Source organism: Entelurus aequoreus, linkage group LG27, assembly GCF_033978785.1.
Source record: "Entelurus aequoreus isolate RoL-2023_Sb linkage group LG27, RoL_Eaeq_v1.1, whole genome shotgun sequence".
NCBI classification, from domain to species: domain Eukaryota; kingdom Metazoa; phylum Chordata; class Actinopteri; order Syngnathiformes; family Syngnathidae; genus Entelurus; species Entelurus aequoreus.
This window is the reverse complement of record NC_084757.1, coordinates 2,621,263-2,643,747: the sequence shown is the minus strand read 5'-3', so window position 1 is coordinate 2,643,747 and position 22,485 is coordinate 2,621,263. Positions and strand designations below refer to the sequence as shown.

The window sequence follows — 22,485 nt, the reverse complement described above, 5'->3', positions numbered from 1 at the left end:
ATGTGGCGGGCCACTTCAATGACATACAAGACCACATTGAATGATGTGGCGGGCCACTTCAATGACATACAAGACCACATTGAATGATGTGGCGGGCCACTTCAATGACGTGCAAGACCACATTGAATGATGTGGCGGGCCACTTCAATGACATACAAGACCACATTGAATGATGTGGCGGGCCATATTATATGAAGTGGCAGGCTACATTTAAATGAGGTGGAAGGTTACGTTGAATGATATGGCAGGAATGTTGAAGTCCACATTAAATAATAGAGCAGGCCACATTGAATAATGGGGAAGGCCTCATTAAATAATGGGAAAGGCCTCATTTAAATGATGTGGCAGGCCACATTGCAAGATGTGGAAGGTCACATTGAATGGCGCTGCGGAAATGAGGTGACATGGTAGGCCACTTTTAATTGACGTGTTAGGCCACATTTAAATTATGTGTAGGGTCACACTGATTTATGTGACAGATCACATTGAATGACATGGCAGAAATGTGGCGGGCCACCTGAATGACATGGCGGGCCACTTACATGACTTTCCGGGCCACATTGAATGAGGTGGCGGACCACATTGAATGAGGTGACGGGGGCCACATTGAATGATATGGCGGGGCCAGTTGAATGAGGTGGCTGACCACATTGAATTAGGTGGCTGGGGCCACATTGAATGAGGTGGCAGACCACATTGAATGAGGTGGAGGTGGCGGAGCACATTGAATTTGGTGGCTGGGGCCACATTGAATGAGGTGGCAGACCACATTGAATGAGGTGGCGGAGCACATTGAATGAGGTGGCGGAGCACATTGAATTTGGTGGCTGGGGCCACATTGAATGAGGTGGCGGAGCACATTGAATTTGGTGGGGGCCACATTGAATGAGGTGGCGGTGGCCACATTGAATGAGGTGGCAGTGGCCACATTGAATGAGGTGGCAGACCACATTGAATGAGGTGGCAGACCACATTGAATGAGGTGGCGGAGCACATTGAATTTGGTGGATGGGGCCACATTGAATGAGGTGGCAGACCACGTTGAATGAGGTGGCGGCGGCCAAATTGAATGAGGTGGCGGAGCACATTGAATTTGGTGGGGGCCACATTGAATGATGTGGCAGACCACATTGAATGAGGTGGCTGGGGCCACATTGAATGAGGTGGCAGACCACATTGAATGAGGTGGCGGAGCACATTGAATTTGGTGGCTGGGGCCACATTGAATGAGGTGGCGGAGCACATTGAATTTGGTGGGGGCCACATTGAATGAGGTGGCGGTGGCCACATTGAATGAGGTGGCAGTGGCCACATTGAATGAGGTGGCAGACCACATTGAATGAGGTGGCAGACCACATTGAATGAGGTGGCGGAGCACATTGAATTTGGTGGCTGGGGCCACATTGAATGAGGTGGCGGAGCACATTGAATTTGGTGGGGGCCACATTGAATGAGGTGGCGGTGGCCACATTGAATGAGGTGGCAGTGGCCACATTGAATGAGGTGGCAGACCACATTGAATGAGGTGGCAGACCACATTGAATGAGGTGGCAGACCACATTGAATGAGGTGGCAGACCACATTGAATGAGGTGGCGGAGCACATTGAATTTGGTGGGGGCCACATTGAATGAGGTGGCAGACCACATTGAATGAGGTGGCGGTGGCTACATTGAATGATGTGGTGGGGGCCACATTGAATGAGGTGGCAGACCACATTGAATTTGGTAGGGGCCACATTGAATGAGGTGGTGGGGGCCACATTGAATGTGGTGGCAGACCACATTGAATTTGGTAGGGGCCACATTGAATGAGGTGGTGGGGGCCACATTGAATGAGGTGGCAGACCACATTGAATTTGGTAGGGGCCACATTTAAAGAGGTGGTGGGGGCCACATTGAATGAGGTGGCAGACCACATTGAATTTGGTAGGGGCCACATTGAATGAGGTGGCAGACCACATTGAATTTGGTAGGGGCCACATTGAATGAGGTGGCAGACCACATTGAATTTGGTAGGGGCCACATTGAATGAGGTGGTGGGGGCCACCTTGAATGAAGTGGCAGACCACATTGAATTTGGTAGGGGCCACATTGAATGAGGTGGTGGGGGCCACATTGAATGAGGTGGCAGACCACATTGAATTTGGTAGGGGCCACATTGAATGAGGTGGTGGGGGCCACATTGAATGAGGTGGCAGACCACATTGAATTTGGTAGGGGCCACATTGAATGATGTGGTGGGGGCCACATTGAATGAGGTGGCAGACCACATTGAATTTGGTAGGGGCCACATTGAATGAGGTGGTGGGGGCCACATTGAATGAGGTGGCAGACCACATTGAATTTGGTAGGGGCCAAATTGAATGAGGTGGCAGACCACATTGAATTTGGTAGGGGCCACATTGAATGAGGTGGTGGGGGCCACATTGAATGAGGTGGCAGACCACATTGAATTTGGTAGGGGCCACATTGAATGAGGTGTTGGGGGCCACATTGAATGAGGTGGCAGACCACATTGAATTTGGTAGGGGCCACATTGAATGAGGTGGTGGGGGCCACATTGAATGAGGTGGTGGGGGCCACATTGAATGAGGTGGCAGACCACATTGAATTTGGTAGGGGCCACATTGAATGAGGTGGTGGGGGCCACATTGAATGAGGTGGCAGACCACATTGAATTTGGTAGGGGCCACATTGAATGAGGTGGTGGGGGCCACATTGAATGAGGTGGCAGACCACATTGAATTTTGTAGGGGCCACATTGAATGAGGTGGTGGGGGCCACATTGAATGAGGTGGCAGACCACATTGAATTTGGTAGGGGCCACATTGAATGATGTGGTAGGGGCCACATTGAATGAGGTGGTGGGGGCCACATTGAATGATATGGCAGACCACATTGAATTTGGTAGGGGCCACATTGAATGATGTGGCGGAGCACATTGAATTTGGTGGTGGCCACATTGAATGAGGTGGCAGACCACATTGATGATGTGGCGGGGGCCACATTTAATGTGGCAGGCCTTGAGTTTGACACGTGATCTAAGGCTTTTAGCTCCTTAGTTAGCCAGTTCTTGGGGACAATTCCCTAACTGTCTTACAAGAGTTGTACTTCCTGTTTATTTCTTACAAGAGTTGTACTTCCTGTTTATTTCTTACAAGAGTTGTACTTCCTGTTGGTTTCTTACAAGAGTTGTACTTCCTGTTTATTTCTTACAAGAGTTGTACTTCCTGTTTGTTTCTTACAAGAGTTGTACTTCCTGTTTGTTTCTTACAAGAGTTGTACTTCCTGTTTGTTTCTTACAAGAGTTGTGCTTCCTGTTTGTTTCTTACAAGAGTTGTACTTCCTGTTTGTTTCTTACAAGAGTTGTACTTCCTGTTTGTTTCTTACAAGAGTTGTACTTCCTGTTTGTTTCTTACAAGAGTTATACTTCCTGTTTATTATTCTTCACAATGATTGGAGCCACGCAGGTTATTTGCTCTTTGATCAGAAGATGAAAACATTTGCAGTAATTCCTCTCAATCTGACACTTTAGTCTGTGAATAAAGTTGTCCTGAAATATGTGCAAGTTTATTAGTGGCCTTTATGTCAAGTCACTCTTTGAATCTCATTTCATCTTTCAGTGAGTCTTTGTTCAAACACATCAAGTGAAGATTAGAAGACTGACTCACTCTCTAACAAAGAAGTCAACATTGTCATTATGGTCCATGTTAGCTGCTATATTAGCCACTCTGTTAGCAAGTATGTTAGCTGCTATATTAGCCACTCTGTTAGCAAGTATGTTAGCTGCTATATTAGCCACTCTGTTAGCAAGTATGCTAGCTGCTATATTAGCCACTCTGTTAGCTAGTATGTTAGCTGCTATATTAGCCACTCTGTTAGCAAGTATGTTAGCTGCTATATTAGCCACTCTGTTAGCTAGAATGTTAGCTGCTATATTAGCCACTCTGTTAGCAAGTATGTTAGCTGCTGTATTAGCCACTCTGTTAGCAAGTATGTTAGCTGCTGTATTAGCCACTCTGTTAGCTAGTATGTTAGCTGCTATATTAGCCACTCTGTTTGTTAGTATGTTAGCTGCTATATTAGCCACTCTGTTAGCTAGTATGTTAGCTGCTATATTAGCCACTCTGTTTGCTAGTATGTTACCTGCTATATTAGCCACTCTGTTAGCTAGTATGTTAGCTGCTATATTTTCTACTCTGTTTGCTGGTATGTTAGCTGCTATATTAGCTACTCTGTTAGCTAGTATGTTAGCTGCTATATTAGCCACTCTGTTAGCAAGTATGTTAGCTGCTGTATTAGCCACTCTGTTAGCAAGTATGTTAGCTGCTGTATTAGCCACTCTGTTAGCTAGTATGTTAGCTGCTATATTAGCCACTCTGTTTGTTAGTATGTTAGCTGCTATATTAGCCACTCTGTTAGCTAGTATGTTAGCTGCTTTATTAGCCACTCTGTTTGCTAGTATGTTACCTGCTATATTAGCCACTCTGTTAGCTAGTATGTTAGCTGCTATATTTTCTACTCTGTTTGCTGGTATGTTAGCTGCTATATTAGCTACTCTGTTAGCTAGTATGTTAGCTGCTATATTAGCCACTCTGTTAGCAAGTATGTTAGCTGCTGTATTAGCCACTCTGTTAGCAAGTATGTTAGCTGCTGTATTAGCCACTCTGTTAGCTAGTATGTTAGCTGCTATATTAGCCACTCGGTTTGTTAGTATGTTAGCTGCTATATTAGCCACTCTGTTAGCTGGTATGTTAGCTGCTATATTAGCCACTCTGTTTGCTAGTATGTTACCTGCTATATTAGCCACTCTGTTAGCTAGTATGTTAGCTGCTATATTTTCTACTCTGTTTGCTGGTATGTTAGCTGCTATATTAGCTACTCTGTTAGCTGCTATCTTAGCCACTTTGTTGGCTCCTTTAACCATTTTAGCAACAAGTTACTTTTAGCTGCTATATTAGCTATAACTGCTTCAAGTAACCGGTAGTAAAACTCCTGCTTTTCTCATGGCCCAAATAGTTCACAGTAGCACTATACATAATCACAATACCAGGGCATCCAGTGAGGGGCATTTTGTACTCCCTCGTCCCAGGAAGAATGCTTTGCGGAAATCTTTTATTTATAGATCTTTATCGCTCTGGAATAACCTGCCTCGAATTCTCACCAGCATTGAAAGTAAACAGGTTTTTAAAAAGAGAGTAATATTTTATATGAGTTTTTAAATTAGTTTGCTCATTGATGATTTGTTTGTTATATTTATATGGTAATTATTATTCTGTGACTGTAAATTGTTTGCTTGTTTTTTTATTGATGCTTTTATTTTTTTTCTGTATTGTGTAGTTATAATTATATGCTTTTACTTGTAATTGTATTGAATTGTGGACCCCAGGAAGACTAGTGGGTTGTTGAGGCAACCAGCTAATGGGGATCCTTAATAAAAATCAAAAATCAAATCAAACTCCTCTGTTATTAGGAAAAAAACTCCCCAAAATGACATAATTCGATGACTTCTTGTGGGTGGATCCGTAAATAACCTAAAACCAACCCTAACCAAAAAAACGAACGATGTTTGGAAGGACAACAAAGACTTCAATGATGAATTATTCAAAAGTCTTTCCTCCATCGCTCATTTGTCAGCAAACTCCGCCAAGTAAGTCCGCCTTTGTTGGCGTCCATCGCTAAGAAAGACGCCTCAACTCCAGCACCGTGGCGTCGTCCTGCCTCTAATTGGCTGCCTGGTGTCACATGACCTCCCGTCTGCTATTTATATTTTAGGGGGATTAAAAAAAACAAGCTTTGCTTTAGAGGATAAAAGCGGTCTACTGACAGTAAATCAACGTAACATCACATTTTTTAAAATGTTTTTAATTCTCTGAGGGTGGCAGACAAATCTGTGGGTAACTGGACTCATTTTTGGATGTAGTTTTACTGTAGTTTGGGCTTGGGGAAATGTAGTTAATGTTAGGTCCTCTATTAGCAACTCTGTTCGCTAGCATGTTAGCCGCTATATTATTATGAGCTACTCTGTTAGCAAGTACGCTATATTGCCAAAAGTATTTGTCCACCTGCCTTGACTCACATATGAACTTGAAGTGCCATCCCATTCCTAACCCAGAGGGTTCAATATGACCTTTTGCAGCTATTACAGCTTCAAGTCTTCTGGGAGGGCTGTCCACAAGGTTGCGGAGTGTGTTTATAGAAGCACATTGGTGAGGTCACACACTGATGTTGGTGGAGAAGGCCTGGCTCTCAGTCTCCGTTCTAATTCATCCCAAAGGTGTTCTATCTGGTTCAGGTCAGGACTCTGTGCAGGCCAGTCAAGTTCATCCACACCAGACTCTGTCATCCATGTCTTTATGGACCTTGCTTTGTGCCCGTTCAAAACTGTTCCCACAAGGTTGGGAGCATGGAATTGTCCAAAATGTTTTGGTATCCTGGAGCATTCAAAGTTCCTTTCACTGGAACTAACTCCTGAAAAACAACCCCACACCATAATTCCTCCTCCACCAAATTTCTCACTCGGCACGATGCAGTCCGAAATGTAGCGTTCTCCTGGCAACCTCCAAACCCAGACTGGTCCATCAGATTGCCAGATGGTAAAGCGTGATTCATCGCTCTAGAGAAGGCGTCTCCACTGCCCTAGAGTCCAGTAGCAACATGCTTTACCCCACTGCATCCCACGCTTTGCATTGGACTTGCTGATGTGGGGCTTAGATGCAGCCGCTCGGCCATGGAAACCCATTCCATCAAGCTCTCTGCGTACTGTACGTGGGCTAATTGGAAGGTGACATGGTTTGGAGCTCTGTAACAACTGACTGTGCAGAAAGTCTTTGCACTATGCTGACCTCTCTGTCAGTTTACCTGGCCTACCACTTGGTGGCTGAGTTGCTGTTGTTCCCAAACTCTTCACTTTTCTTATAATAATGTTGACTTTGGAATATTTAGGGGCGAGGAAATTTCACGACTGGATTTGTTGCACGGGTGGCATCCTATGACAGTTCCATGCTGGAAATCACTGAGAGCGGCCCATTCTTTCACAAATGTTTGTAGAAACAGTCTCCATGCCTAAGTGCTTGATTGTATACACCTGTGGCCGGGCCAAGTGATTAAGACACCTGATTCTCATCATTTGGATGGGTGGCCAAATACTTTTGGCAATATAGTGTATGTTAGCTGCTATATTAGCCACTCTGTTAGCTCATATGTTAGCTGTTATATTAGCCACTCTGTTAGCTCATATGTTAGCTGCTATATTAGCCACTCTGTTAGCTCATATGTTAGCTGTTATATTAGCCACTCTGTTAGCTCATATGTTAGCTGCTATATTAGCCACTCTGTTAGCTCATATGTTAGCTGCTATATTAGCCACTCTGTTAGCTCATATGTTAGCTGTTATATTAGCCACTCTGTTAGCTCATATGTTAGCTGCTATATTAGCCACTCTGTTAGCTCATATGTTAGCTGTTATATTAGCCACTCTGTTAGCTCATATGTTAGCTGCTATATTAGCCACTCTGTTAGCTCATATGTTAGCTGCTATATTAGCCACTCTGTTAGCTCATATGTTAGCTGTTATATTAGCCACTCTGTTAGCTCATATGTGAGCTGTTGTATTAGCCACTCTGTTAGCTCATATGTGAGCTGTTGTATTAGCCACTCTGTTAGCTCATATGTGAGCTGTTGTATTAGCCACTCTGTTAGCTCATATGTTAGCTGCTATATTAGCCACTCTGTTAGCTCATATGTTAGCTGCTATATTAGCCACTCTGTTAGCTCATATGTTAGCTGCTATATTAGCCACTCTGTTAGCTCATATGTTAGCTGTTATATTAGCCACTCTGTTAGCTCATATGTTAGCTGCTATATTAGCCACTCTGTTAGCTCATATGTTAGCTGTTATATTAGCCACTCTGTTAGCTCATATGTGAGCTGTTGTATTAGCCACTCTGTTAGCTCATATGTGAGCTGTTGTATTAGCCACTCTGTTAGCTCATATGTGAGCTGTTGTATTAGCCACTCTGTTAGCTCATATGTTAGCTGCTATATTAGCCACTCTGTTAGCTCATATGTTAGCTGCTATATTAGCCACTCTGTTAGCTCATATGTTAGCTGCTATATTAGCCACTCTGTTAGCTCATATGTTAGCTGCTATATTAGCCACTCTGTTAGCTCATATGTTAGCTGCTATATTAGCCACTCTGTTAGCTCATATGTTAGCTGCTATATTAGCCACTCTGTTAGCTCATATGTTAGCTGTTATATTAGCCACTCTGTTAGCTCATATGTGAGCTGTTGTATTAGCCACTCTGTTAGCTCATATGTTAGCTGCTATATTAGCCACTCTGTTAGCTCATATGTGAGCTGTTGTATTAGCCACTCTGTTAGCTCATATGTGAGCTGTTGTATTAGCCACTCTGTTAGCTCATATGTTAGCTGCTATATTAGCCACTCTGTTAGCTCATATGTTAGCTGTTATATTAGCCACTCTGTTAGCTCATATGTTAGCTGTTGTATTAGCCACTCTGTTAGCTCATATGTTAGCTGCTATATTAGCCACTCTGTTAGCTCATATGTTAGCTGTTATATTAGCCACTCTGTTAGCTCATATGTTAGCTGCTATATTAGCCACTCTGTTAGCTCATATGTTAGCTGTTATATTAGCCACTCTGTTAGCTCATATGTGAGCTGTTGTATTAGCCACTCTGTTAGCTCATATGTTAGCTGCTATATTAGCCACTCTGTTAGCTCATATGTTAGCTGTTATATTAGCCACTCTGTTAGCTCATATGTTAGCTGCTATATTAGCCACTCTGTTAGCTCATATGTTAGCTGTTATATTAGCCACTCTGTTAGCTCATATGTTAGCTGCTATATTAGCCACTCTGTTAGCTCATATGTTAGCTGTTATATTAGCCACTCTGTTAGCTCATATGTGAGCTGTTGTATTAGCCACTCTGTTAGCTCATATGTTAGCTGCTATATTAGCCACTCTGTTAGCTCATATGTTAGCTGTTATATTAGCCACTCTGTTAGCTCATATGTTAGCTGTTGTATTAGCCACTCTGTTAGCTGCTATATTAGCCACTCTGTTAGCTCATATGTTAGCTGTTATATTAGCCACTCTGTTAGCTCATATGTGAGCTGTTGTATTAGCCACTCTGTTAGCTCATATGTTAGCTGTTATATTAGCCACTCTGTTAGCTCATATGTTAGCTGTTGTATTAGCCACTCTGTTAGCTCATATGTTAGCTGTTATATTAGCCACTCTGTTAGCTCATATGTTAGCTGTTATATTAGCCACTCTGTTAGCTCATATGTTAGCTGTTGTATTAGCCACTCTGTTAGCTCATATGTTAGCTGTTATATTAGCCACTCTGTTAGCTCATATGTTAGCTGTTATATTAGCCACTCTGTTAGCTAGTATGTTAGCTGCTATATTAGCCACTCTGTTAGCTCATATGTTAGCTGTTATATTAGCCACTCTGTTAGCTCATATGTTAGCTGTTATATTAGCCACTCTGTTAGCTCATATGTTAGCTGCTATATTAGCCACTCTGTTAGCTCATATGTGAGCTGCTATATTAGCCACTCTGTTAGCTCATATGTTAGCTGTTATATTAGCCACTCTGTTAGCTCATATGTTAGCTGCTATATTAGCCACTCTGTTAGCTCATATGTTAGCTGCTATATTAGCCACTCTGTTAGCTCATATGTTAGCTGTTATATTAGCCACTCTGTTAGCTCATATGTTAGCTGTTGTATTAGCCACTCTGTTAGCTGCTATATTAGCCACTCTGTTAGCTCATATGTTAGCTGCTATATTAGCCACTCTGTTAGCTCATATGTTAGCTGTTATATTAGCCACTCTGTTAGCTCATATGTTAGCTGCTATATTAGCCACTCTGTTAGCTCATATGTTAGCTGCTATATTAGCCACTCTGTTAGCTCATATGTTAGCTGTTATATTAGCCACTCTGTTAGCTCATATGTGAGCTGTTGTATTAGCCACTCTGTTAGCTCATATGTTAGCTGCTATATTAGCCACTCTGTTAGCTCATATGTTAGCTGTTATATTAGCCACTCTGTTAGCTCATATGTTAGCTGTTGTATTAGCCACTCTGTTAGCTCATATGTTAGCTGTTATAGTAGCCACTCTGTTAGCTCATATGTGAGCTGTTGTATTAGCCACTCTGTTAGCACATATGTTAGCTGCTATATTAGCCACTCTGTTAGCTCATATGTTAGCTGTTATATTAGCCACTCTGTTAGCTCATATGTTAGCTGCTATATTAGCCACTCTGTTAGCTTATATGTTAGCTGTTATATTAGCCACTCTGTTAGCTCATATGTTAGCTGCTATATTAGCCACTCTGTTAGCTCATATGTTAGCTGTTATATTAGCCACTCTGTTAGCTCATATGTGAGCTGTTGTATTAGCCACTCTGTTAGCTCATATGTTAGCTGCTATATTAGCCACTCTGTTAGCTCATATGTTAGCTGTTATATTAGCCACTCTGTTAGCTCATATGTTAGCTGTTGTATTAGCCACTCTGTTAGCTGCTATATTAGCCACTCTGTTAGCTCATATGTTAGCTGTTATATTAGCCACTCTGTTAGCTCATATGTTAGCTGTTGTATTAGCCACTCTGTTAGCTCATATGTTAGCTGCTATATTAGCCACTCTTTTAGCTCATATGTTAGCTGTTATATTAGCCACTCTGTTAGCTCATATGTTAGCTGTTATATTAGCCACTCTGTTAGCTCATATGTTAGCTGTTGTATTAGCCACTCTGTTAGCTCATATGTTAGCTGCTATATTAGCCACTCTGTTAGCTCATATGTTAGCTGCTATATTAGCCACTCTGTTAGCTCATATGTGAGCTGTTATATTAGCCACTCTGTTAGCTCATATGTGAGCTATTGTATTAGCCACTCTGTTAGCTCATATGTGAGCTGTTGTATTAGCCACTCTGTTAGCTCATATGTTAGCTGTTATATTAGCCACTCTGTTAGCTCATATGTTAGCTGTTGTATTAGCCACTCTGTTAGCTCATATGTTAGCTGTTATAGTAGCCACTCTGTTAGCTCATATGTGAGCTGTTGTATTAGCCACTCTGTTAGCTCATATGTTAGCTGCTATATTAGCCACTCTGTTAGCTCATATGTTAGCTGTTATATTAGCCACTCTGTTAGCTCATATGTTAGCTGCTATATTAGCCACTCTGTTAGCTTATATGTTAGCTGTTATATTAGCCACTCTGTTAGCTCATATGTTAGCTGCTATATTAGCCACTCTGTTAGCTCATATGTTAGCTGTTATATTAGCCACTCTGTTAGCTCATATGTGAGCTGTTGTATTAGCCACTCTGTTAGCTCATATGTTAGCTGCTATATTAGCCACTCTGTTAGCTCATATGTTAGCTGTTATATTAGCCACTCTGTTAGCTCATATGTTAGCTGTTGTATTAGCCACTCTGTTGGCTGCTATATTAGCCACTCTGTTAGCTCATATGTTAGCTGTTATATTAGCCACTCTGTTAGCTCATATGTTAGCTGTTGTATTAGCCACTCTGTTAGCTCATATGTTAGCTGCTATATTAGCCACTCTTTTAGCTCATATGTTAGCTGTTATATTAGCCACTCTGTTAGCTCATATGTTAGCTGCTATATTAGCCACTCTGTTAGCTCATATGTTAGCTGTTATATTAGCCACTCTGTTAGCTCATATGTTAGCTGTTGTATTAGCCACTCTGTTAGCTGCTATATTAGCCACTCTGTTAGCTCATATGTTAGCTGCTATATTAGCCACTCTGTTAGCTCATATGTTAGCTGTTATATTAGCCACTCTGTTAGCTCATATGTTAGCTGCTATATTAGCCACTCTGTTAGCTCATATGTTAGCTGCTATATTAGCCACTCTGTTAGCTCATATGTTAGCTGTTATATTAGCCACTCTGTTAGCTCATATGTGAGCTGTTGTATTAGCCACTCTGTTAGCTCATATGTTAGCTGCTATATTAGCCACTCTGTTAGCTCATATGTTAGCTGTTATATTAGCCACTCTGTTAGCTCATATGTTAGCTGTTGTATTAGCCACTCTGTTAGCTCATATGTTAGCTGTTATAGTAGCCACTCTGTTAGCTCATATGTGAGCTGTTGTATTAGCCACTCTGTTAGCTCATATGTTAGCTGCTATATTAGCCACTCTGTTAGCTCATATGTTAGCTGTTATATTAGCCACTCTGTTAGCTCATATGTTAGCTGCTATATTAGCCACTCTGTTAGCTTATATGTTAGCTGTTATATTAGCCACTCTGTTAGCTCATATGTTAGCTGCTATATTAGCCACTCTGTTAGCTCATATGTTAGCTGTTATATTAGCCACTCTGTTAGCTCATATGTGAGCTGTTGTATTAGCCACTCTGTTAGCTCATATGTTAGCTGCTATATTAGCCACTCTGTTAGCTCATATGTTAGCTGTTATATTAGCCACTCTGTTAGCTCATATGTTAGCTGTTGTATTAGCCACTCTGTTAGCTGCTATATTAGCCACTCTGTTAGCTCATATGTTAGCTGTTATATTAGCCACTCTGTTAGCTCATATGTTAGCTGTTGTATTAGCCACTCTGTTAGCTCATATGTTAGCTGCTATATTAGCCACTCTTTTAGCTCATATGTTAGCTGTTATATTAGCCACTCTGTTAGCTCATATGTTAGCTGTTATATTAGCCACTCTGTTAGCTCATATGTTAGCTGTTGTATTAGCCACTCTGTTAGCTCATATGTTAGCTGCTATATTAGCCACTCTGTTAGCTCATATGTTAGCTGCTATATTAGCCACTCTGTTAGCTCATATGTGAGCTGTTATATTAGCCACTCTGTTAGCTCATATGTGAGCTATTGTATTAGCCACTCTGTTAGCTCATATGTGAGCTGTTGTATTAGCCACTCTGTTAGCTCATATGTTAGCTGTTATATTAGCCACTCTGTTAGCTCATATGTTAGCTGTTGTATTAGCCACTCTGTTAGCTCATATGTTAGCTGTTATAGTAGCCACTCTGTTAGCTCATATGTGAGCTGTTGTATTAGCCACTCTGTTAGCTCATATGTTAGCTGCTATATTAGCCACTCTGTTAGCTCATATGTTAGCTGTTATATTAGCCACTCTGTTAGCTCATATGTTAGCTGCTATATTAGCCACTCTGTTAGCTTATATGTTAGCTGTTATATTAGCCACTCTGTTAGCTCATATGTTAGCTGCTATATTAGCCACTCTGTTAGCTCATATGTTAGCTGTTATATTAGCCACTCTGTTAGCTCATATGTGAGCTGTTGTATTAGCCACTCTGTTAGCTCATATGTTAGCTGCTATATTAGCCACTCTGTTAGCTCATATGTTAGCTGTTATATTAGCCACTCTGTTAGCTCATATGTTAGCTGTTGTATTAGCCACTCTGTTGGCTGCTATATTAGCCACTCTGTTAGCTCATATGTTAGCTGTTATATTAGCCACTCTGTTAGCTCATATGTTAGCTGTTGTATTAGCCACTCTGTTAGCTCATATGTTAGCTGCTATATTAGCCACTCTTTTAGCTCATATGTTAGCTGTTATATTAGCCACTCTGTTAGCTCATATGTTAGCTGTTATATTAGCCACTCTGTTAGCTCATATGTTAGCTGTTGTATTAGCCACTCTGTTAGCTCATATGTTAGCTGCTATATTAGCCACTCTGTTAGCTCATATGTTAGCTGTTATATTAGCCACTCTGTTAGCTCATATGTGAGCTGTTGTATTAGCCACTCTGTTAGCTCATATGTTAGCTGCTATATTAGCCACTCTGTTAGCTCATATGTTAGCTGTTATATTAGCCACTCTGTTAGCTCATATGTTAGCTGTTGTATTAGCCACTCTGTTAGCTCATATGTTAGCTGTTATATTAGCCACTCTGTTAGCTCATATGTTAGCTGTTGTATTAGCCACTCTGTTAGCTCATATGTTAGCTGTTATATTAGCCACTCTGTTAGCTCATATGTGAGCTGTTGTATTAGCCACTCTGTTAGCTCATATGTGAGCTGTTGTATTAGCCACTCTGTTAGCTCATATGTTAGCTGCTATATTAGCCACTCTGTTAGCTCATATGTTAGCTGTTATATTAGCCACTCTGTTAGCTCATATGTTAGCTGTTATATTAGCCACTCTGTTAGCTCATATGTTAGCTGTTGTATTAGCCACTCTGTTAGCTCATATGTTAGCTGCTATATTAGCCACTCTGTTAGCTCATATGTTAGCTGTTATATTAGCCACTCTGTTAGCTCATATGTGAGCTGTTGTATTAGCCACTCTGTTAGCTCATATGTTAGCTGCTATATTAGCCACTCTGTTAGCTCATATGTTAGCTGTTATATTAGCCACTCTGTTAGCTCATATGTTAGCTGTTGTATTAGCCACTCTGTTAGCTCATATGTTAGCTGTTATATTAGCCACTCTGTTAGCTCATATGTTAGCTGTTATATTAGCCACTCTGTTAGCTAGTATGTTAGCTGCTTTATTAGCTAGTATGCTAGCTGCTATATTAGCCTCTCCGTCAGCTAATATGTTAGTACAATCAATCAATCAATGTAACATCACATTTTTTTTAATGTTTTTAATTCTCTGAGGTTGTGAGAAAAATCTGTCAGTAACTGGACTCATTTTTGTTTTTTTGTTTTACTTCATTTTGTGTGGGAGAAAATATAAATCCAAAAACTGTAAACACAGAAAATAGCAAAGAAGGAATCAAGCAGTTAATTGAACTTCAAATTAAAATCAAATGTAATAAATCCGTGGAAACGTCGTCCTGCCGTTCGGGCGCAGGTCTGCTCTGATTTACGCCGGCTGTTGGACTTGAGGATCAAGTGATTAAGAGGATTTAAAAGAGGAAGAAGGGATTTTCTGGATTAGCGGAGCAACGTTTGTGTGCAAACAGGTTATGTGTGCGAGCACAACATCCGCGTTGTCCAGTGGATTAAAGTGAAAGTGAAACCGTTAACGTCTGGACTAAAAGGTTTCTTACCTTCCAGCTGCTGAACTGAATTGTTACTCATCCACGATTCACTTTTCCTTCAAGAGTTCTTCATTTACTCATTGATTTTCTTGTGAAATCCATCGATTCCTTGTCATGTGATCAAATGTTAGTTTCCTAGCAACTGGGTTGTAAAGATGGTGCCTCGGAAAGTCCTATGAAGCCTCTTTAAGTCTTCAGGAAGTGATTAGCAGCAACAGGAAGTAGAAAATAAGTCATCTGTATCCGACAGGAAGTGTTTTGGAACAAGAAAATGGAGACAGGAAGTGCTAATGAGCGACGGGAAGTCCCTCGGGGACCCCATAAATCAGACAGGAAGTGCTTAGGAACCCCATAAATCAGACAGGAAGTGCTTAGAAGTCATTTGTAGTTGACAGGAAGTGTTTAGGAACCCCTTAAATCAGGCAGGAAGTGCTCAGGGACCCCTTACATCAGACAGGAAGTGCTCAGGGACCCCCTAAATCAAATAGGAAGTGCTCAAGAATCTCTCAACTCAGACAGGAAGTGCTCAAGAATCCCTTAAATAGCACAGGAAGTGCTCAGGAACCCCTTAAATCAGACAGGAAGTGCTCAGGAACCCCTTAAATCAGACAGGAAGTGCTCAGGAACCCCTCAAATCAGACAGTAAGTGCTCAGGGAAACCCCTTAAATCAGACCGGAAGTGCTTGGGACCCCTTAAATCAAACCGGAAGTGCTCAAGGACCCCTTAATTCAGACAGGAAGTGCTCAAGGACCCCTTAAATCAGACAGTAAATGCTCAGGTAAACCCCTTAAATCAGACAGGAAGTGCTCAGGAACCCCTTAAATCAGACCGGAAGTGCTTAAAGACCCCTTAAATCAAACCAAAAGTGCTCAAGGACCCCTTAAATCAGACAGGAAGTGCTCAGGAACCCCTTAAATCAGACAGTAGGTGCTCAGGGAAACCCCTTAAATCAAACCAAAAGTGCTCAAGGACCCCTTAAATCAGACAGGAAGTGCTCAGGAACCCCTTAAATCAGACAGTAAGTGCCCAGGGAAACCCCTTAAATCAGACCGGAAGTGCTTAAGGACCCCTAAAATCAAACCGAAAGTGCCCAAGGACCCCTTAATTCAGACAGGAGTGCTCAAGGACCCCTTAAATCAGACAGGAAGTGCTCATGAACCCCTTAAAGCAGACAGTAAGTGCTCAGGGAAACAGCTTAAATCAGACCGGAAGTGCTTAAGGACCCTTTAAATCAAACCGAAAGTGCCCAAGGACCCCTTAATTCAGACAGGAAGTGCTCAAGGACCCCTTAATTCAGACTGGAAGTGCTCAGGGACCCTTTAAATCAGACCGGAAGTGCCCAGGGAAACCCCTTAAATCAGACCGAAAGTGCTTAAGGACCCCTTAATTCAGACATGAAGTGCTCAAGGACCCCTTAAATCAAACCGAAAGTGCTCAAGGACCCCTTAATTCAGACAGGAAGTGCTCAAGGACCCCTTAATTCAGACAGGAAGTGCTCATGAACCCCTTAAAGCAGACAGTAAGTGCTCAGGGAAACAGCTTAAATCAGACCGGAAGTGCCTAAGGACCCATTAAATCAAACCGAAAGTGCCCAAGCACCCTTTAATTCAGACAGGAAGTGCTCAAGGACCCCTTAATTCAGACTGGAAGTGCTCAGGGACCCTTTAAATCAGACCGGAAGTGCCCAGGGAAACCCCTTAAATCAGACCGAAAGTGCTTAAGGACCCCTTAATTCAGACATGAAGTGCTCAAGGACCCCTTAAATCAAACCGAAAGTGCTCAAGGACCCCTTAATTCAGACAGGAAGTGCTCAAGGACCCCTTAATTCAGACAGGAAGTGCTCATGAACCCCTTAAAGCAGACAGTAAGTGCTCAGGGAAACAGCTTAAATCAGACCGGAAGTGCCTAAGGACCCATTAAATCAAACCGAAAGTGCCCAAGCACCCTTTAATTCAGACAGGAAGTGCTCAAGGACCCCTTAATTCAGACTGGAAGTGCTCAGGGACCCTTTAAATCAGACAGGAAGTGCCCAGGGAAACCCTTTAAATCAGACCGAAAGTGCTTAAGGACCCCTTAATTCAGACATGAAGTGCTCAAGGACCCCTTAAATCAAACCGAAAGTGCTCAAGGACCCCTTAATTCAGACAGGAAGTGCTCAAGGACCCCTTAAATCAAACCGAAAGTGCTCAAGGACCCCTTAATTCAGACAGGAAGTGCTCAAGGACCCCTTAATTCAGACAGGAAGTGCTCAGTGACCCTTTAAATCAGACAGGAAGTGCTCAGGGAAACCCCTTATATCGGACCGGAAGTGCTTAAGGACCCTTAAATCAAACCGAAAGTGCTCAAGGACCCCTTAATTCAGACAGGAAGTGCTCAAGGACCCCTTAATTCAGACAGAAAGTGCTCAGGGACCCTTTAAATCAGACAGGAAGTGCTCAAGGACCCCTTAAATCAAATAGGAAGTGCTCAAGGACCCCTTAAATCAAATAGGAAGTGCTCAAGGACCCCTTAAATCAAATAGGAAGTGCTCAGGGACCCTTTAAATCAGACAGGAAGTGCTCAAGGACCCCTTAAATCAAATAGGAAGTGCTCAAGGACCCCTTAAATCAAATAGGAAGTGCTCAGGGACCCCTTAAATCAAATAGGAAGTGCTCAGGGACCCTTTAAATCAGACAGGAAGTGCTCAAGGACCCCTTAAATCAAATAGGAAGTGCTCAAGGACCCCTTAAATCAAATAGGAAGTGCTCAGGGATCCTTTAAATCAGACAGGAAGTGCTCAAGGACGCCTTAAATCAGACAGGAAGCGCTCAAGGACCCCTTAAATCAGACAGGAAGCGCTCAAGGACCCCTTAAATCAAATAGGAAGTGCTCAGGGACCCTTTAAATCAGACAGGAAGCGCTCAAGGACCCCTTAATTCAGACAGGAAGCGCTCAAGGACCCCTTAATTCAGACAGGAAGTGCTCAAGGACCCCTTAAATCAGACAGGAAGCGCTCAAGGACCCCTTAAATCAAATAGGAAGTGCTCAAGGACCCCTTAAAACAAATAGGAAGTGCTCAAGGACCCCTTAAATCAAATAGGAAGTGCTCAAGGACCCCTTAAATCAGACAGGAAGTGCTCAGGAGCAAAGTTGGAGTCAAAAAAAAGTGCTTAGTAATCAAGAGTAGCAAACAGGAAGTGCTTGCTTATAAAGAAAGTGCACATTTCATTTCCTGCTGACGTGCCAGTGAAGTATTGACTTTAGTTGAGTTCAACTTGCTTGTTTGGTGTCTGCGCTCCAACATCTCTCACCTTAAATTTTCATAAGCACTTATGAGGATAACCGCACTTCCCGTGTTGTTGGCATTAGCCTCCTCGTGGCTGGCCGACCACGCGTGTCTCCTCGCCGCGCCACTCCTCAATGATTCACGACTACACGCTTCGGAGCCATTTTGCAGATGGCGTCCGCGGGTCAGCGCCGCGTGGCACGCCGGCGTTCACACAACATCACACGGGAGTCTTCATTTGCGGGGTCGGCCTCGCATTTCCATCTGGGAATGTGGCACCTCGGCGAGTGCGAGCGATCCCGGCTCGCATTTGAAGAAATCATGAAGAATTAAGAGCGAGGAGTCAAGAGCGCGGAAGCGGCGGCGTCTGAAATAGTAATGTGTTGTAGCGTGTAGCTGTCAGCTCCGCTACCTGCTCGCCTTTGACTGGCAAACACTGGCCGTGCGCTGCCGCTCCTCACGCTAACATGAATGGAGGAATTCACCCTCGCACTGATTTCACCATTCATGCTCACCTTTATGTCTCCGTCAGTCCCCACAAGTCCACTCATGCGCTGCTTCTGTCCATCCCTTTGAAGTGGCCTCACCACTCAGAGCAAACTCAAGGCCCGGCGGGGCCAAATCTGGCACGCCGCCTTATTTGATGTGGCCCGCGAAAGCCTGGAAATACAAACTACAAAAGCAGGGAAGTTGTCACGTTGTGTAAATGGTAAATATGCCTGCAACATGTTTAAAAAAAGCTGGCACAAGTGGCAAAAAAGACTGAGAAAACACTTATTTGCAACATCCCACAGGTAAACAAGCTAATTGGGAACAGGTGGGTGCCATGATTGGGTATAAAAGCAGCTTCCATGAAATGCTCAGTCGTTCACAAACAAGGACGGGGGCGAGGGTCACCACTTTGTCAACAAATGCCTGAGCAAATTGTTTAAGGACAACATTTCTCAACCAGCTACTGCAAGGAATTTAGGGATTTCACCATCTACGCTCCGTAATATCATCAAAAGGTTCAGACAATCTGGACAAATCACTGCACGTAAGCCATGATATTACGCACCTTAGACCCCTCAGGCGGTACCGCATCAAAAAGCGACATCAGTGTGTAAAGGATATCACCACATGGGCTCAGGAACACTTGAGAAAACCACTGTCAGTAACTACAGTTGGTCGCTACATCTGTAAGTGCAAGTTAAAACTCTACTACCGTATTTCCTTGAATAGCCGCAGGGGCGTTAATTAATTTAAAACCTCCTGTCACTCCTGCGTTTACCGGAAACCGGTGGGATGGCCGTGCATGCGGTAATTATTTTAAAACCTCTTCTCACTCCGGCGTTTACCAAAAGGAATCCATAAAATTTAGGCGTGCGCTTTGAGTGTGATGTAAGCATACCATCATGAAAAGCACATTTAATTAACAAAAACGTTATTATGGTCTTACCTGTACTTATAAATGGAGTCCATTTGCAGCTCCTTCTGACCAAAAGCATTGATAACTTGTTTATAGAAGTCTTCCTTATTTTCTTTCTTCAGTTTTAAAAGTCTCTGTTTCGATGGAGATATTCCTTTAATTATTACCTCCTGCTTCGATTGAAAGTCCAGTTTAGAAAACTGTTTTATTTTAGATACCTGTATGTGATCCTCCATGTTAGAAGTTCAGGCAGAGGGAAAAAATAAATCTCTTGCTGCGTGTGTTCACTTCTTCTGCAGTACAGGAAGTCGCAAGAAGGATCACTAGCGCGGCAGCGCCCTCTACCACCAGGAGGCGGGAGTGATTTAATGACTTATACAGTATTTCACACACGCAGCTACGGTATATTAATAAAACATAGCTGCTTACTGTTCTCTTTAGCATACTGTACCGGTATTCAATAGCTTGAACCTTAAATCCTACTGAAAAGCTCTTTATCTTTTTTCCTTTGTGCGATTGTAAACTACTGAAATCAGCTTCCTCCATTTTGAAAAGGAGGACAGATGCGTCACTCGTGACGTAACGAATTTGACCCGGTGGAAGTTCTAGCCATATGCTAAATATTTTGCGAAACGAGTTTGACCCGGCGAAAATTATAGACATGCGATAATAAAATTAATATTTTGCGAAACGAATTTGATCCAGCTTCAATAATAAACCGGCGATAAGGCCAAGCATGCGTTAATTATTTTGAGAAACGAGTTTGACCCGGCAGTAATTCTAGACGTGCGAATACTATATTCCCTGCGCCAATTCAAGGAAATACGGTATGCAAAGCCAAAGCCATTTATCAACAACACCCAGAAGTCTATTCAATTGAATATAAGTTGAAAAGGATGTGCAAATCATTGTATTCTGTTTTTAACGGAAGCGACAACATGAACAAACATAAACATAAGGAGTGTGACAGGAGGAGACAAACGTTAGCAACAGTAGCATAGCTATATGTCGAGCTACACGCTCACAATAGATTTTAGAATTAAGCTGGTTTAGCATATTCCCTGTAACTACACATACAACCACATAAACATAAGTAATACTGTAGGACAGGAGAACGCAAACGTTAGCAACACTAGTGTAGATGTATGTCGCGCTACGGGCTAACGATAGATTTTAGCATCAAACTAGCTTAGCATATTCCCTGTAACTACACATACAACAACAGAAACATAAGTAATAGGACAGGAGAACGCAAACGTTAGCAACACTAGCATGGCTATATGTCGAGCTACACGCTAACGATTGATTTTTAGCATCAAGCTAGCTTAGCATATTCCCTGTAACTACACAAACAACAACATAAACATAAGTAATAGGACAGTAGAACGCAAATGGTAGCAACACTAGCATAGCTATATGTCGAGCTACACGCTAACGATATATTTTAGCATCAAACTAGCTTAGCATATTCCCTGTAACTACACGTACAACAACATAAACATAAATAATACTGTAGGACAGGAGAACGCAAACATTAGCAACACCAGCGTAGCTATATGTCGAGCTACGGGCTAACGATAGATTTTAGCATCACGCTAGCTTAGCATATTCCCTGTAACTACACAAACAACAACGACAGCGACACCAAAACCGTGAGTTTAAAATCCTGGACGACTCCCCCGACGCCTTCCCGTCGCTCCCTGAAGTGCTGCGATTTTGACGCGAGGAGGAAAGCGAGAGGAGCGCTCCTATGGCAACAGGAAGTGACTTAAATGAAGACAAACACGCGGCCTCTGAACCTCCGCCTACGCTCTGGTACGCGCGCATCCATCAACGCGCTAACTTTGTGGCGTCGCTGATTGCCAAAGGCTCCTCGCGTGAACCGCTTAAATAGGTCACGCCTGGGAATAATTGTATTAAGCGCTGGAAATAGAAGTAAACAGGAAGCGCCGAGAACAACACAAGTCTTTTTTGGAGGCCTTCTCTAAAAAAAACAAAAAAAAACAAATGGCAGAAAAAGTCTGGAGGGAAGCGCTCGTCTCTTTTTTCCCGTCTGCCGCATAAAGAAGCAAAAAAGCCAATTATGAGCAGAAAGACTTTGGACGAGAGTTGGAACTTGATAACATTCTTTGGCTGAAAGGAACTCAGACGATTCCTATATGAGCTACATGCTAACAATGGAATTTTGCATCAAGCTAGCTTAGCATATTCCCTGTAACTACACATACGGCAACATAAACATAATAGGACAGGAGAACGCAAACGTTAGCAACGCTAGCATACCTATATTTCGAGCTACATGCTAACAATAGATTTTAGCATCAAGATAGCTTAGCATATTCCCTGTAACTACACATACGACAACATAACATAAGTAGTAGGACAGGAGAATGCAAACGTTAGCAACACTAGCGTAGCTATATGTCGAGCTACACGCTAATGATAGATTTTAGCATCAAACTAGCTGAGCATATTCCCTGTAACTACACATACGACAACATAAACATAAGTAGTAGAACTGGACAACGCAAACGTTAGCAACACTAGCATACTTATGCAAGCTACATGCTAACGATAGATTTTAGCATCAAGCTGTCTTAGCATATTTCCTGTAACTACACGTACAACAACATAAACATAAGTAATAGGACAGGAGAATGCAAACATTAGCAACACTAGCGTAGCTGTATGTCGAGCTACACGCTAACAATAGATTTTAGCATCAAGCTGTCTTAGCATTATCCCTGTAACTACACATACAACAAC

The 22,485-nt window shown here is 42.4% G+C and overlaps 1 long non-coding RNA gene across 1 annotated transcript in view; it reads right to left on the bottom strand.

Moving 5' to 3' along the window:
• LOC133644200 (uncharacterized) overlaps positions 1–15,212 on the bottom strand; it is a 95,233-nt gene extending 80,021 nt beyond the window's left edge. Inside the window, exon 1 of the long non-coding RNA XR_009824739.1 lies at positions 15,055–15,212. This is a non-coding gene — a long non-coding RNA (uncharacterized LOC133644200). The remainder of the gene's footprint in view (positions 1–15,054) is intronic.
• Between the last annotated feature and the right edge of the window lie 7,273 nt (positions 15,213–22,485).